Here is a 16026-nt window from a genome sequence, read left to right on the forward strand (position 1 = left end):
GGGTATATTTTGGTCTGTTAGAAGAAACTGTATCCCAAAATTCTAAAGAGAGAACAACTTATATATATATACCAAAAATAAGGTTAACTACTATGAAGGGATAAACTATGACTCTAAAAATGAAATATAAAAAGGATTTTATAAAAAAGGGATTGATAAGATGTTGGATGAAAAAGGGAAAAATAAAAATTCAAAAAAAATTAAAAGAAAATTTAAAAAATTAACTTTGAAAGACTAAAGAATCATGGGAAAAAGCTATGAATTCTATGTGCTGTATTCCCCTAGCCCTGGAGTTCTGCCGTTCTCATTGATTGGTAAACTTGGTCTTGGCTGGCTGTTCTTGCTGATCTTCTGGAGAGAGGCCTGTTGCAGTGATTCACAAATGTCTTTGCTGGAGGCGGAATTGCCCCGCCCTTGCTGGTGGCCGGGCTAAGTAATCTGCTCGGGTTTGCTCTCGGGAGCTTTTGTTCCCTGCAAGCTTTCTGTACAGCTTTGGGGGATGAGAGTGAAAATGGCGGCCTCCCAATCTCTGCCCCAGAGGAGCCGAGAACTTGGCACTCCACTCCTCAGTGCACCCCCAGAGAAAAGCAGTCAATCACTCCCATCTCCCTGGTCTCCGGTCACACTTTGTGCTCACCTGGTCTGTGACTGAGCATTTCTATCCCTGGCACATAACCTCATTTGGAGTCTCCAAACCCAGCAGATCCCTATGGTTCGCTCCTGCTCCGTTCCTCCTGGGGGAGGAAAGGGAGTCTCCCCAAGTCTGCCGCTTGTTGGGTCTCTGCTGGAAGAGCAGTGGCCCGACTGTGCTTCGGATCATTGTTTATGGCAACCCCGAGCTGAGAGCCCACTCCTCGGCTCCATCTCTGCACCTGCTTCCCTGCTCTGACACCTGGGAGTTCTGCTGCCCTCAGGCACCCCCGGTTTTTCTGTGACCCCAAGGGTCCTGAGACCACACTGTCCCAGTGAGGTTTCCACCGTCCTCTTAGCCACTGGAGTGACGTCCCTCAGTGGAGCCGACTTCTAAAATTTCTGATTTTGTGCTCTGCTGCTCTATCACTTGCTGGTAGCAGCCGACAGAGGCCCCCTCCCCCGCCGTCTATCTTCCCGAATATCGCCTCGGATTCACTTCTCCACATGTCCTACCTTCCAGAAAGTGGTCGCTTTTCTGTTCAGAGAGTTGCTTCTATTCTTTTCTTCGATCTCCTGTTGAGTTCATAGGTGTTCAGAATGTTTTTGATCCCTATCTAGCTGAATTCCTGAGACCAGATGAAATTTAGGTCTCCTACTCATCCGCCATCTTGCTCCTCCCCTGGTATAAGGTTAATATACAAATGTCAACTGCTTTCTTATAGACCAGCTATGAACAACTGGGATTTTAAAATATAAATACCATTAAAATACAATACCATTTACATTAGCAAAAACCAAGTGAAGTACTTAGGTATAAATCTAAGAAAATATGTGAAATATTTGTATGAAAAAACTATAAAGCTTGGATGTAAGAAGTCAAAGAAGATGGAAATCAATATTGGCTTATTTTTTAAAAAGGTTTTATTTATTTATTTGACAATGAGTGAGAGAGAGAGAGTGCACAAGCAGGCAGAGCAGCAGGCAGAGGGAGAGGGAGAAGCAGGCTCCCTGCTCAGCAGGGAGCCTGACACGGTGTTTGATCCCAGGACCCTGGGATCATGACCTGAGCTGAAGGCAGATGCTTAACTGACTGAGTCAGAGGCAGACACTTAACTGACTGAGCCACCCAAGTGCCCCAACAGTAGGTTATTAATTGTTTAATAAAGAAATCTCAAACTTTCTCAAACACCTTAAAAAACAGAAGTAGTTGGAACACTCTCTAACTCATTTTCTTTTTTTTTTCTTTTTTAAAGATTTTATTTATTTATTTGAGAGAGAGAATGAGAGAGAGCACATGAGAGGGGAGAGGGTCAGAGGGAGAAGCAGACTCCCTGCTGAGCAGGGAGCCCGATGTGGGACTCGATCCAGGGACTCCAGGATCATGACCTGAGCCGAAGGCAGTCACTTAACCAACTGAGCCACCCAGGCGCCCTCTAACTCATTTTCTGAAGTTTGTATTTACCTGATACCAAAGCTGTAAAATGACATCACAAGGAAAGAAAACTATAGACCCATATCTTTTATGATTATAGATGCAAAAAACTTAATGAAATTCTAGCAAACAGAATCCCACAGTATATTAAAAGGATTGTTCATCATGACCAAGTAGGACTTCTATCCTAGAAATGCAGGAGTGGTTCAAATATGGAAAAATCAATTAGTGTACATTAACAGAATGAAGAAAAATTTTCACATGGTCATTTTTATTGATGCAGAAACAGCATTTCATGATAAAAGTCACTTGATAAACAAGGAATAGAAGGTGTATTAAAGTTAACCAGAGCTTTCACAACAATGTCACAGACTGAATGGCTTAAAAAACAGAAATTTATATTATCAGTTTTGGAGCCTAGAAGTCCAAATTGAAGATGTCAGGAAGTTTCTTTTTTTCTGAGTTCTTTCCTTGCTTTGCAGATGGTTGCCTTCTCACTCTGTCCACACATGGTCATGTGGGTGTGCACTGCTTGTATGTCTTTGTATCCAGATTTCCTCTTCTTGTAAAGACACCAGCCAGGTTGTATTAGAGCTTACCCTAATGGCCTAATTTTAATTTAACCCCCTCTTTAAAGGCCTTGTCACCAATTACAGTTACATTCGGATGTACTAGAAGTTAGTACTTCATCATATGAATTTTGGGGGTATGTAATTCAGCTCATAACAGAAGGGAACTTGCACAACCTGGTAAAATGCATCTATGAAAAACCCACAGCTAACATACTCAATGGTAAAGGACTAACAGCCTAACTCCCTAAGATCAGAAATGAGATGAGGATGTTTACTTTTACCACCTCTATTCAACACTGTACTAATAAGATATAGCTAGAGAAATTAGCCAAAGGAAGAAATAAAAGGCATTGAAATTTGAAAGGAAAAAGTAAAACTATTTTAGTTCACAAATGACACATTCTTATACATAGATAACTTCAAAAAAATCCAAAACATCTTTCAGATTGTAAACATATTCAACAATGTTGCAGGATACATTGCTGAATATGTATGCTCTACATACAAAAATCAGTTGTATTTCTTTTTTAAAAAATATTTTGTTTATTTATTTGACAGAGAGAGAAAGCACAAGCAGGGGGAGTGGCAGAGGGAAAGGGAGAAGCAGGCTCTCTGTTGATTAGGGACCCTGACATGGGGCTCAATCCCAGGACCCCAGGATCATGACCTGAGCCAAAGTTAGGTGCTTAATTGACTGAGCCATCCAGGTGCCCCAATCAGTTGTATTTCTATATGTTAGAAATGAGTCATCTGAAAATGAATTATGGAATATGCCTCATAAAAAATAAAATTCTGTAGCACTAGGGTGGCGTAGTCGATTGGGTGACTGACTCTTGGTTTTGGCTCAGGTCTTGATCTTGAGATTGTGAGACTGAGCCCCGCATAGGGCTCCACACTCAGTGTAGCATCTGCTTGAGATTCTCTCTCCTTCTCCCACTGCCCCTCCCATTTGCTCTCTCTCTCTAGAATAAATAAATAAATCTTAAAAAAAAGAAAATAGAAAATACTTCGGATTAATATTAACCAAGAAGATGCAAGACTTGTACATTGAATACTACAGAACATTGAAAGAAATTAAGTAAAACATAAATGAATGGAAGGATATTAAATGATTATGGATTGTAAAAATGAATATTGTTAGATAGTAATACTTCCCAAACTGATCTACAGATTCAATGCAATCTGTATCAAATTCTCTACTACCATTTTTACAAAATGGACAAGCTGATTCTAAAATTCATATGAAATTGTTAGGGACCCCAAAGAGCCAAAACAATGTTCATAATTAGAAGACTCATGATTCTTGATTTTAAAACTTACTACAAAGCTACAGCAATCAAATTTTTGTAATATAGGCATAAGAATAGGTGTATAGATTAATGGAATAGAATTGAGAATACAGAATCAAACCCATTTTTGACAAGGTGGGAAGACCATTAAATAATCAAGAAATGGTGCCAAATAAGATGAAATCAGAGAGGGAGAAAAACCATAAGAGACTCTTAACTCTAGGAAATAAACTGAGGGTTGCTGTCGGGGAGGTGGGTAGGGGTTTGGGGTAACTGGGTTATAGGCATTAAGGAGGGCACTTGATGTAATGAACACTGGGTGTTATATGCAACTGATGTATCTTTAAACTCTACCTCTGAAACTAATAATACACTATATGTTAATTAATTGATTTTAAATAAAAAAGAAATTAAAAATCTTTAAAAAAATAACCCATTGGTGAAAGATGAAGTCCCAAATTAAAAAAATATATATTAAACTTAATTAAAATGAAAATATAAGACTTAAAAATTTGTGGGATGTAACAGAGCAGTGCATGGAGGAAAATTTCTATTGCTAAATGCCTATAGTAAGAAAGAGGAAAAGTCTCAAATTAATAATCTAACCTAGAAAGAGAAGACAAAATACATTCAAAGCAATTCAAAGGGGGGAAATAAAGATAAGAACAGACATCAATGAAATTGAAAAGAGAAAAACAGAAAGAAATCAATTAGACAAAACATTGTTTCTTTTAGAAATCAACTAAATCCACAAACCTCTAGCAAGGCTGACAAAGAAAAAGGAGAAAAAACCCAAGTTACAAATATCAGAATGAAAAAAGAAATTGGGATATCACCATAAATTCTGCAAACACTGGAAAAAGGTAAAGGAGCACAGTACCATGAACAATACAACACACAGAATTTTGACAATTTAGATGAAAAGAATCAACTCCTAAAATTTACCCCACAGATACAGAGGTAGGAAAAAGAAGGGACACATGCACCCCAATGTTCATAGCAGCAATGTCCACAATAACCAAACTGTGGAAGGAACCAAGATGCCCTACAATAGACAAATGGATAAAGAAGATGTAGTACATATATACAATGGAGTATTAGCCATCAGAAAAGATGAATACCCACCATTTGCATTGACATGGATGGAACTGGAGGGGATTATGCTAAGTGAAATAAGTCAAGCAGAGAAAGACAATTATCATATGGTTTCACTCATATGTGGAACATAAGGAATAGCATGGAGGACCACAGGGGAAGAGAGGGAAAACTGAATGAGAAGAAATCAGAGATTTTGGACTCCAGGAAACAAACTGAGGGTTACAGAAGCAAGGGGGGTGGGGGGATGGGGTAAGCGAGTGATGGGTATTAAGGAGGGCACATGTTAGGATGAGAACTGGGTGTTATACACAAGTAATGAGTCATTGAACACTACAACAAAAACTTATGATGTTCTATATGCTGGCTAACTGAACATAAAAAAAAGTACAATCTGCCACAACTCACCAAATATAAAATAGATAATTTGAACATCCTTATAATTATTAAATAAACTTAGTTCATATTTTAAATTTCTCAAAAAAGAAATTTCAAGGCCCACATATTTTCACTGGAGAATTCTACTGAATGTTTAAAAAGGAACCAACACCAATCTTTTTGAGAAAATGGAAGAGGATATAACACTTCTCAACTAATTTTGTGAAGCTAATTTTCTCTGATACCAAAACCAGATGAAGATAATTTAAAAAAAAAAACACAAATGAAACCAATATTATAAACCAATAGCCCACATGAACATAAATATAGAAGTCATTAAAAATGTTAGCAAATAGAATTAAACAATATTTTAAAAGAATTACTCACTTTGAACAAATGGGATTTATGCAAGAGGCACAAGGCTGGCTCAATGTTTAAAAATCAACCAATAAGGTGGAAATAACCCGAACATCCATCAACTGATAAGTGGATAAACAAAAGGTGGTCAACCTGTAAAATGGAATGTTATTTGTCATAAAAATGAACGAACTACAGATACATGTTACAGCATGGATGAACCTCAAAAATATCATGCTCAGTTAAAGAAACCAGACACAAAAAATCACGTTGCATGATTCCATTTATATGAAATGTTAGGAATAGGTCAAATCCATAGGTATAGAAAGCATATTAATGGATGTCAGGGCCTAGAGAAAAGGGGGAATGTAGATTGGCTGTTTAATGGGTACAGAGTTACCCTTTGGGGTGATGAAAATATTTTGAATCTGATAGAACTAATGGTTGCACAACACTGTTCATGTGCTAAATGCCACTGAATTGTACACCTAAAGTTAAACGTTGAATTTTATGTTAAATGAATTTTATCTTATAAAGAGAATAGGTGCTCTAGAACTATGAGGTCTAATGGGGAAAAACCACTTATGTTCCTGGGATATATTATACATTTTTCTAAGTTTCTGTAGAGAGAACATTTCCATAATAAAGTTTAAAAAGAACAAAATAATGTAATTCACCATATTAACAAGCTAAAGAAGAAAAGTCTCATAATCATATCAACTGATATATAAAAATCATCTTATAAAATCTAATACTCTTTTATGATAAAAATGAAGCAAAACTAGGAATAGTGGGAAACTTCCTTAACTTATTAAGGAACATCTAAAAAACCTACAGCTAATATTATATTTAATGTTGAAAGGCAAAATGCTTTCCCCCTAAGCTTGGGAAGAAGGCAAGTATATCTGGTCTTCTATGTTTATTCAACATAATACTTGGAGTTCTTGCCAGTGCAATAAGGCAAGAAAAAGAAATGAAAGACATACAGATCATGAAGGAAGAAATACAAATGTTCCTAATTGCAGAAGATATAATCGTCTATGCATGAAATTCCTAGGAATTTTTACACACACACACACACACACGCATACACACACACACACTTTCCTAGAACTAATAAATTTTTTCACCAATGTTGTAAGGTACAAATTAACATACAAAATTTTAATTACATTTCTACATACTTATAATGAACATATGGGAAGTAAAAAAATACAATAGCATTGACAACTGCTTTAAAAATTAAATATGTAGGCATATATCTAATAAAGGTATAGTACTTAAATGCTGAAAAATGTAAACACTGGTGAAGGAATTGAAGGAAGATTAAAATCAATGGAGAGACATAGTATGTTTATGTATTGGAAGATGCAATATAGTAACTATGTTAATTATTCCCAAATTGATACACTAGTTTAACACAATCTTTTCAAAATCTGTTAGGGTTTTTATAGGTATAGATAAGCTAATTCTAAAGTTTATATGAAATGCAAAGGAACTAGAATAATTAAGACAATGTTGAAATGGAAGAGTGAAATGGAACAAATTAATGTACCTGATTCATTGACTCATTGTATAGGTACAGTATTGAGATTACACACTCTTGGTGAAAGAATAGACACATATATAAGTGGAAGAGAAAGGAGAATCCAGAAATAGACCCACACAGTATTGGCAACTGGCTTTTTTTTTTAAAAATGAAAGTACAAAAATAATTCAATGAGGATGTATATTCTTTCCCACAAAATAGTGCTGGAGCAATTAGATATCCACAGGCAAAAAATGAACTTATACCTAGGCTTAACATCTTATACAGAAATTAACTTGGAATGGATCATATATTCAAACAGAAAACTATAAATTTTCAGAAGGAAGCAGGAAATAATCTGTGGGATCTAAGCCTTAGTGAAGTATTCTTAGCCATAACATGATTCCTCAAAAAAAGAAAAATAAATGAATTGGACTTCATCAAAAACCTTTTCTTTGTGAAGAAATGCTCTGTTAATTGTCTGTTAAGAGGATGAAACACAAGCTACTACATATTGAAGAAAAGGCTCACATGTACATGTGTGATGTTGCAAGAATAGACTTGAGATTCAACTGTAAAAGAGGAAACAATCCAGTTAGAATTTGGGCAAAAGACATGAGATATTTCACAAAGTAGATTTATAGATGGCATATAAACATATGAAAAAATGTTACACATCATTAGTCACTGAGAATTACAAATTAAAACCACAATAAGATATCATTACACACCTAGTAGAATGGATAAATTTGACCATGCCAATACCAAATTTTGGCATGAAAATACCAAATGCCGGTGAGGATGCAGAGAAACTAGATCTGTCATACATTGCTAGTCTGAATATAAAATTGTATAGTCACTCTGGAAAATAGTTCAGTATTTTATTAAAAAGTTAAACATACTCACCATATGGCCCAGCAGCCACACTCTTGAGCATTTATTAGAGAGATGACAATTTGCATTCACATAAAATACATACCAAAATGCTTATAGCAGATTTATTAATAATATCCCCAAATTGGTAACAACCCAGATGTCCTTTCAACAGGTGAATGGTTAATAAATCAATGGTACATCAATTCCATGGAGTACCACTCAGTGATAAAAAGCAACAAACTTGGATGGACCACAAGTGCATTCCTGTAAATGGTCAATTTCAAAGGTTTTTGAAATGACAAAATTATAAAGATGAAGAACAAATTAGTGGTTACCAAGGTCCAGGAGTGAGCAGTCCCTGTGACTTTAAAGGGGTAATACAAAAAAGATCTTTGTGTTGATGGAATACTTCGGTATCTTGATTGTGGTCCTGGGTGCATAAATCTACACATGTGATAAAATAGCATAGAATTATACACATATTGTATCAGTAATAATTTTCTGGTTTTGAAATTGTATTATATTCGTGTAAAATATAACCATTGGGGGGAACTTGGTGAAGGGACCATGTGTCCTCTGTACTATTTTTTGCAATTTCCCATCAATCTATAATTATTTCAAAATAAAACGTTAAAAATATACACAACCTGAAAAAAAGAAAGGTTGAGAAAGGAAGAGTCAGAGAAAAACAGATTGGACAAATAGAACAAATAGCAAAATTATAGGCCTAACTGAACCATATCAGCAATTACATTAAATATAAATGAAATAAGCACTCTAAAGTTTAGGATAAAATCACACAAAGAAAGAGGGTCTGGAATGAGTAATCCATAAGACACTGAAGTATTTGGTGTTTGTTTAGAGGTGGAGCCCAAAAGGAGACTGGAAAGGAGTAGCCAATAATTTGGGAGGGGAACCAGAAGAGTATACTGTGACAGGAGCTAAGAGAATGGTATCTTCAAGAAGAGAGTTGACCATTGAGTGAATCTTGCTTATTACATTTGGAATTGTTCCCAATTGAGGGATTTTTTTTTGGTGACATTGCACTACTTCTCACTGAATTAATCATATTTATAGTTCTGACCAGATAAATATGCTAGCTCAAAACATTATAGCTCTATATTCTATATTCCTCTATATTCTTCCCATTCCCCCAACCTCTTCCATATTACCTCTTCCACAACACTAATCCTCCTATGTTGTATCATCATATCAACTTAAAATTTGAGTAGGTTTGATGGCACCAAGCACCCTGTCATCCAATTGTTATGCTATGTGTCGTGAGGTATTTGGAGCACTAGCAATACTATGCACCTTGCAGAAGAATCCCATCTTGCTTCCTGGCCAACCTTATATAGATACTGATCTTGTGTCTCTTGAGGTGATATATGTTAGCTTCCAGAGTACATCTCTGATCTGTTAGAACAGATCTAGTCATACTGCAGGACCTTCTAATATTCCCAGAGCTATTATCTGTAGTTTCACTTACCTGCAATGATCACTTTGTATCTTTTTAAAAAATATTTTATTTATTTGTTTGAGAGAAAGAGCATGAGAGAGAGAGCATGAGCAGAGGGGAGGGTAGAGGCAGAGGGAGAAGCAGACGCTACGCTGAGCAGGGAGCCTGATGCGAGACTCAATCCCAGGACTCTGGGATCATGACCTGAGCTGAAGGCAGATGCTTAATTGACTGAGCCACCTAGGCGCCCTTGTACTTTTTTTCCCCTTAATTTGAGTATAGTTTGACACATAATGTTACATTAGTTTCAGGTATACAATATAATGATTCAAAAACTGTATGTTATGTTATGTTCACCACCAGTGTAGTTACCATCTGTCACCACGCAATGCTATTATAATACCATTGATTATATTCCTTCTTGTGACCTTGCACCCTCTTTTGAAAGTTTTGCTACACAGGTTTATAATTTCCATCACTGGCACCAGGTACCTTGGCTTTATGGATATATAGAATGATGATCAGAATTTTTTATTATATAGAAAAAATATAATTACTTTTATAAATTATTTTTCCACAATAGTTCAAATCAGAATGTATTGAAATCTGGCATGGTAGAGTAAATACCACAGCTCTCCAGAAAAGTAGCCTGTAAGCTCTTGATCTTTTGACCTGTTTACCTGGTTAGCCTCACGTATAGTTCATGATTTGGAACCATTCTACAATTTGGAATTAGTGTCTTGCTTGTGATTCTAGAAATTGTTACTGTTGTAAGACTCTGTTTGTATTATTTTTCATGGGTCTATAAAAAATTCTACACAAATAATGGTAACCCAATGTTTTGAATTGATTTCTAATAATTATTTGGCCAATTAAAGGAACGTTAGCAGACTTTGTTCATTTCATAAGACCTGACGACAAGCCTTCCTTCATTTTGGCACTATTGATGCTGAAATGTGACCTAAATGCTCCCAAGGAAGCCACTTTCTCACCAGCATGGGACAAGACACACACACCAGAATGAGCCTTCCTGACAATGAGGGCTTAATGAGTTTCTCTGGCAATAAGGGATTGAAACTTAAAACATGAGAAAGCCCAATTCAAATGGTTGATCAGTGATGCTTTTGGAGAAAGTTCTTGAAAAAGGGGGAAATATGAAAAATGACATAGGTAGAGCCATTTTAAAAATAGAGCTGTAGCAACTGCCTTGCATGTCCTGTTTTTTAAACCTTTGAACTGGGTCAAACGTCCAAAATTCCAAGAAGTTAGCAACAATGAAAAATCTTGTTTGGAAAGGGTGATAAAAGTGAACTTTTGCTTAGTGACCACTCTGCCTGACCAATTAATGAACTACAAATCTAGCTCTGCTTGTCAGCACCAATAAACTCTTCTTAAAAACAACCTACCCATTGTAGTTTTGATTTGTTTCCCTGATGATGAGTGATGTTGAGCATCTTTACATGTGTCTGTTAGCTATCTGGATGTCTTCTTTGGAAAAATGTCTACTCATGTCTTCTGTCCACTTTTTAACTGAATTATTTTTTGGGTGTTGAGTTTTATAAGTTCTTTATATATTTTGGATACTAAACCTTTATCATATATGTCATTTGCAAATATCTTCTCCCATTCTACAGGTTGCCTTTTAATTTTGTTGATTGTTTCTTTCACTGTGCAGAACCTTTTTTATTTTCATGAAGTCCCAATACTTTATTTTTGCTTTTGTTTCCCTTGCTTCAGGAGACATATCTAGTAAGAAGTTGCTATGGCTGATGTCAAAGGTGTTACTGCCTGTGTTCTCCAAGAAGATTTTGATAGTTTCTTGTCTCATGTTTAGGTCTTTTATCCATTTTGAATTTATTTTTGTGTATGGTGTAAGAAAGTGGTCCTGTTTCATTCTTTTGCATGTTGCTGTCCAGTTTTCCCAACATCGTTTGTTGAAATATGGATAGTGCCCCCCCCTTGGATAGTCTTTCCTGTTTTGTTGAAGATTAATTGACCATATAGTTGTGGGTTCATTTCTGGATTTTCTATCTTGTTCCATTGATCTATGTGTCTGTTCAGTCAGAATGGCTAAAATTAACAACACAGCAAACAACAGGTGTTGGTGAGGATGTGGAGGAAAGGGAACACTCTTGCATTGTTGGTGGGAATGCAAATTGGTGCAGCCACCCTGGAAAATAGTATGGAGGTTCCTCAAAAAGTTAAAAGTAGAACTACCCTATGATCCAGCAATTGCGCTACTAGGTATTTACCCATAGAGTACAAAAAGGGATATATGCACCTTTCATGTTTATAGCAGCATTATCAACAATGGCCAAATTATGGAAAGAGCCCAAATGTCCATTGACTGATGAATGGATAAAGATGATGTAATATATAGGAGAGAGGAAAAGATGGCGGAGGAATAGGGGACCTTATTCTAACTGGTCCCTGGAATTGAGCTGGATATCTACCAGACCACTCTGAACACCCACAAAATCAGCCTGAGATGTAAGAAGATATATCTGGATCTCTACAAACAGAATATCGCAGGTGGTTGTTTTCGAGGTATGAAGTGGGGAGCCATGATTCTGCTGGCTCATATCTGAAGATAAAAGGAAGGGGGAGGAGATGAGCTGTTGGGATCCTGCACCACCAGGGAGCGATAACCTCCCACGCTGGGGATGGGGCACAGACACGCAGACCAGTAGCGGCAGTGGCAGGGAAAGGACTTTAGGGCAGGCCCCTGGACTAAAACCTAGAAGGGCGGGGCCACACGTGCAAACTGGGGTGGCTGGTGGTTTTAGAAGCACAAAAGGCAAAGACGTGCCCTGACCTGGAGGTGAAGACTGGGAGTACTGCTGAGGGCCGCATAACACAGGATGCTACAGTTTTTAGCAGCATAGACAGAAATGGAGATAGTGTGGCCTGGAGAGCTCACTGAAGAACAGACTGTGATCTCTCTGTTCTGAGGCAGAGGATTGGAAACGATCTCTTCTGCTCTGACTCTCAGAAGAGATGGGAAAGCCACGAGGGAAAGCAGCCAGAGAACAAAAGCCCCAAAAAACCAGTTTTCACTGAGCTCCCCCCACCACAGGGGGCAGGGCAACTCTGCCCAAACAGGGTTGCCTGAGTAACCACCTGGCAGGCCCCTCCCCTAGAAGACAGTCTGGGAGAACAAGAGACCAACAACCCTAATGTCCCCATAAAATAGGTGCATCTTGCTTGGGTTGTGGTCAATAATTTGGACTCTGTACATTCCCTCAACCACCCCTCAACAGAATGACTGGAAGGAGGAACCCCCAAAATAGGAAAGACTCAGAGATTATGATTTATGCCACAGATTTACAAATGGATTCAGATATAACCAAGATGTCAGGAAATGGAATTCAGGGTAGCAGTTGTGAAGACAATAGCTAGAATGGAGAAATTGATTAATGGCAACATAGAGTCTCTAAGGGCAAAAATGAAAGCTGAACTGGCAGAACTTAAAAATACTATCAATGAGATCCAATCTAATCTAGATAATCTAACAGGGTAAGCAAGGCAGAAGAATGAATTAGTGATCTGGAAGACCAATTGATAGAAAAGAAAGATAAAGAGGAGACCTGGGGGAAACAACTCAAAATCCATGAAAAGAGAACCAGAGAAATAAGTGACACCATGAAACGTTCCAATGTCAGAATTATTGGGATCCCTGATGGGGTGGAAAGAGAGAGAGGACTAGAAGATATATTTGAGCAAATCATAGCTGAGAACTTCCCTAATCTGGGGAATGAAACAAGCATTCGTGTCTTAGAGGCAGAGAGGACCCCTCCCAAGATCAAGGAAAACAGGCCAACACCCTGGCAGGTAATAGTAAAACTCGCAAATCTTAGAACCAAGGAAACCATCTTAAGGGCAGTTAGGGGGAAGAGATTCCTTACATACAGAGGGAGGAACATCAGAGTAATGTCAGACTTATCCACAGAGGCCTGGCAAGCCAGAAAGGGCTGGCAAGACATATTCAGGGTAGTAAATGAGAAGAATATGCAGGCAAGAATACTTTATCTGGCAAGGCTGTCATTTAGAATGGATGGAGAGATGCAGAGCTTCCAAGAATGTCAGAAACTGAAAGAATATGTGACCACTAAGCCGGTCCTGCAAGAAATATTAAGGGGGGTTCTATAAAAGGAGAATGACCCCAAGAGTGATATGGAACAGAAATTTACAGAGACAATCTATAGAAACAAGGACTTCACAGGCAACATGATGACAGTAAATTCATATCTTTCAATAATCACTCTCAAGGTGAATGGCCTAAATACTCCCATAAAATGGCACAGGGTTAAAAAAAAAAAGGCACAGGGTTGCAGATTGGATAAAAAGACAGGACCCATACATATGCCGTCTACAAGAGACTCATTTGGAACCTAAAGATACATCCAGACTGAAAGTGAAGGGATGGAGATCCATCTTCCATGCCAGCAGACCTCAAAAGAAAGCTGGGGTAGCAATTCTTATATCAGACAAATTAGATTTTAAAGACTGTACTTAGAGACACAGAAGAACACTATATCAGGCTTAAAGGGTCTATCCAATAAGAAGATCAAACAGTTGTAAATATCTACACCCCCAACATGGGAGCAGCCATCTACATAAGCCAACTGTTAACCTAAATAAAAAGTCATACTGATAATAATATGTTAATTGTAGGAGACCTCAGTACTCTACTCTCAGCAATAGACAGATCATCTAAGCAGAGAATCAACAAAGAAACAAGAGCTTTGAATGACACACTGGACCAGATGGACCTCATAGATGTATACAGAACATTCCACCCTAAAACAAAAGAATACTCATTCTTCTCGAGTGCACATGGAACTTTCTCCAGAATAGACCACATACTGGGTCACAAATCAGGTCTCAACTGATACCAAAAGATTGAGATTATACCCTGCATATTCTCAGACCATAATGCTTTAAAACTGTAACTCAATCACAAGAAAAAATTTGGAAGAAATTCAAACACTTGGAAGCTAAAGACCACTCTGCTCAAGAATGTTTGGGTCAACCAAGAAATAAAAGAAGAACTTACACAATTCATGGAAACCAATGAGAATGAAAACACATTGGTCCAAAACCTATGGGATACTGCGAAGGCGATCCTAAGGGGGAAATACATAGTCATCCAAGCCTCACCCAAAAAAATAGAAAAATCCTAAATTCACCAACTTACTTTACACCTTAAAGAACTAGAGAAAAAGCAACAAAACGATGCCTAAGCCATTCATTAGAAGAGAAATAATTAAGATTAGAGCAGAGATCAATGAATTAGAACCCAGAAATACAGTGGAGCAGATCAACGAAACTAGAAGCTTGTTCTCTGAAAGAATTAATAAGATCGATAAACCACTGACCAGACTTATCCAAAAGAAAAGAGAAAGGATCCAAATTAATAAAATTATGAATGAAAGGGAGAGATCATGACTAACACCAAGGAAATAGAAACAATTATTAGAAATTATTATCAACTATATGCCAATAAACTGAGCAATCTGGATGAAATGGATGCATTCCTGGAAACCTATAAGCTGCCAAGACTGAAACAGGAAGAAATTGACAACCTGAATAGGCCAATAACCAGTAACGAGATTGAAGCAGTGATCAAAAACCTCCCAAAAAACAAGAGTCCAGGGCCTGATGGATTCCCTGGGGAATTCTACCAAACATTCAAAGGAGAAATCATACCTATTCTCCTGAAGCTGTTTCAAAAAATAGAAACAGAAGGAAAGCTTCCAGACTCATTCTATGAGGCCAGAATTACCTTAATCCCCATAACAGGAAAAGACCCCATCAAAAAGGGGAATTTCAGACCGATAACCTTTACAAATACAGATTTCAAAATTCTCAAAAAAATCCTAGCTAATAGGAGCCAACAATAAGTTAAAAGGATCATCCACCATGACCAAGTGGGATTTATCCCCGGGATGCAAGGGTGGTTCATTGCAAATCAATGTGATAGAATACATTAATAAGAGGAGAGAGAAGAACCATATGGTCCTCTCAATTGATGCAGAAAAAGAATTTGACAAAATACAGCATCCTTTCCTGATTAAAATTCTTCAGAATATAGGGATAGAGGGAACATTCCTCAAGTTCATAAAATCCATCTATGAAAAACACACAGCGAATATCACCCTCAATGGGGAAAAAAATGAGAGCCTTTCCCTTATGATCAGGAACACGTGAAGGATGCCCACTCTTGCCACTATTGTTCAACATAGTACTAGAAGTCCTAGCAACAGCAATCAGACAACAAAAAGAAATAAAATGTATTCAAATTGGCAAAGGATAAGTCAATAGATGACATGACACTTTATGTGGAAAACCCAAAAGACTCCACCCCCAAATTACCAGAACTCACACAGCAATTCAGTAATGAATTG

The sequence above is a fragment of the Leptonychotes weddellii genome, chromosome X (genome assembly GCF_054177405.1).
Source record: "Leptonychotes weddellii isolate Sample4059 chromosome X, ASM5417740v2, whole genome shotgun sequence".
Lineage (NCBI taxonomy): Eukaryota > Metazoa > Chordata > Mammalia > Carnivora > Phocidae > Leptonychotes > Leptonychotes weddellii.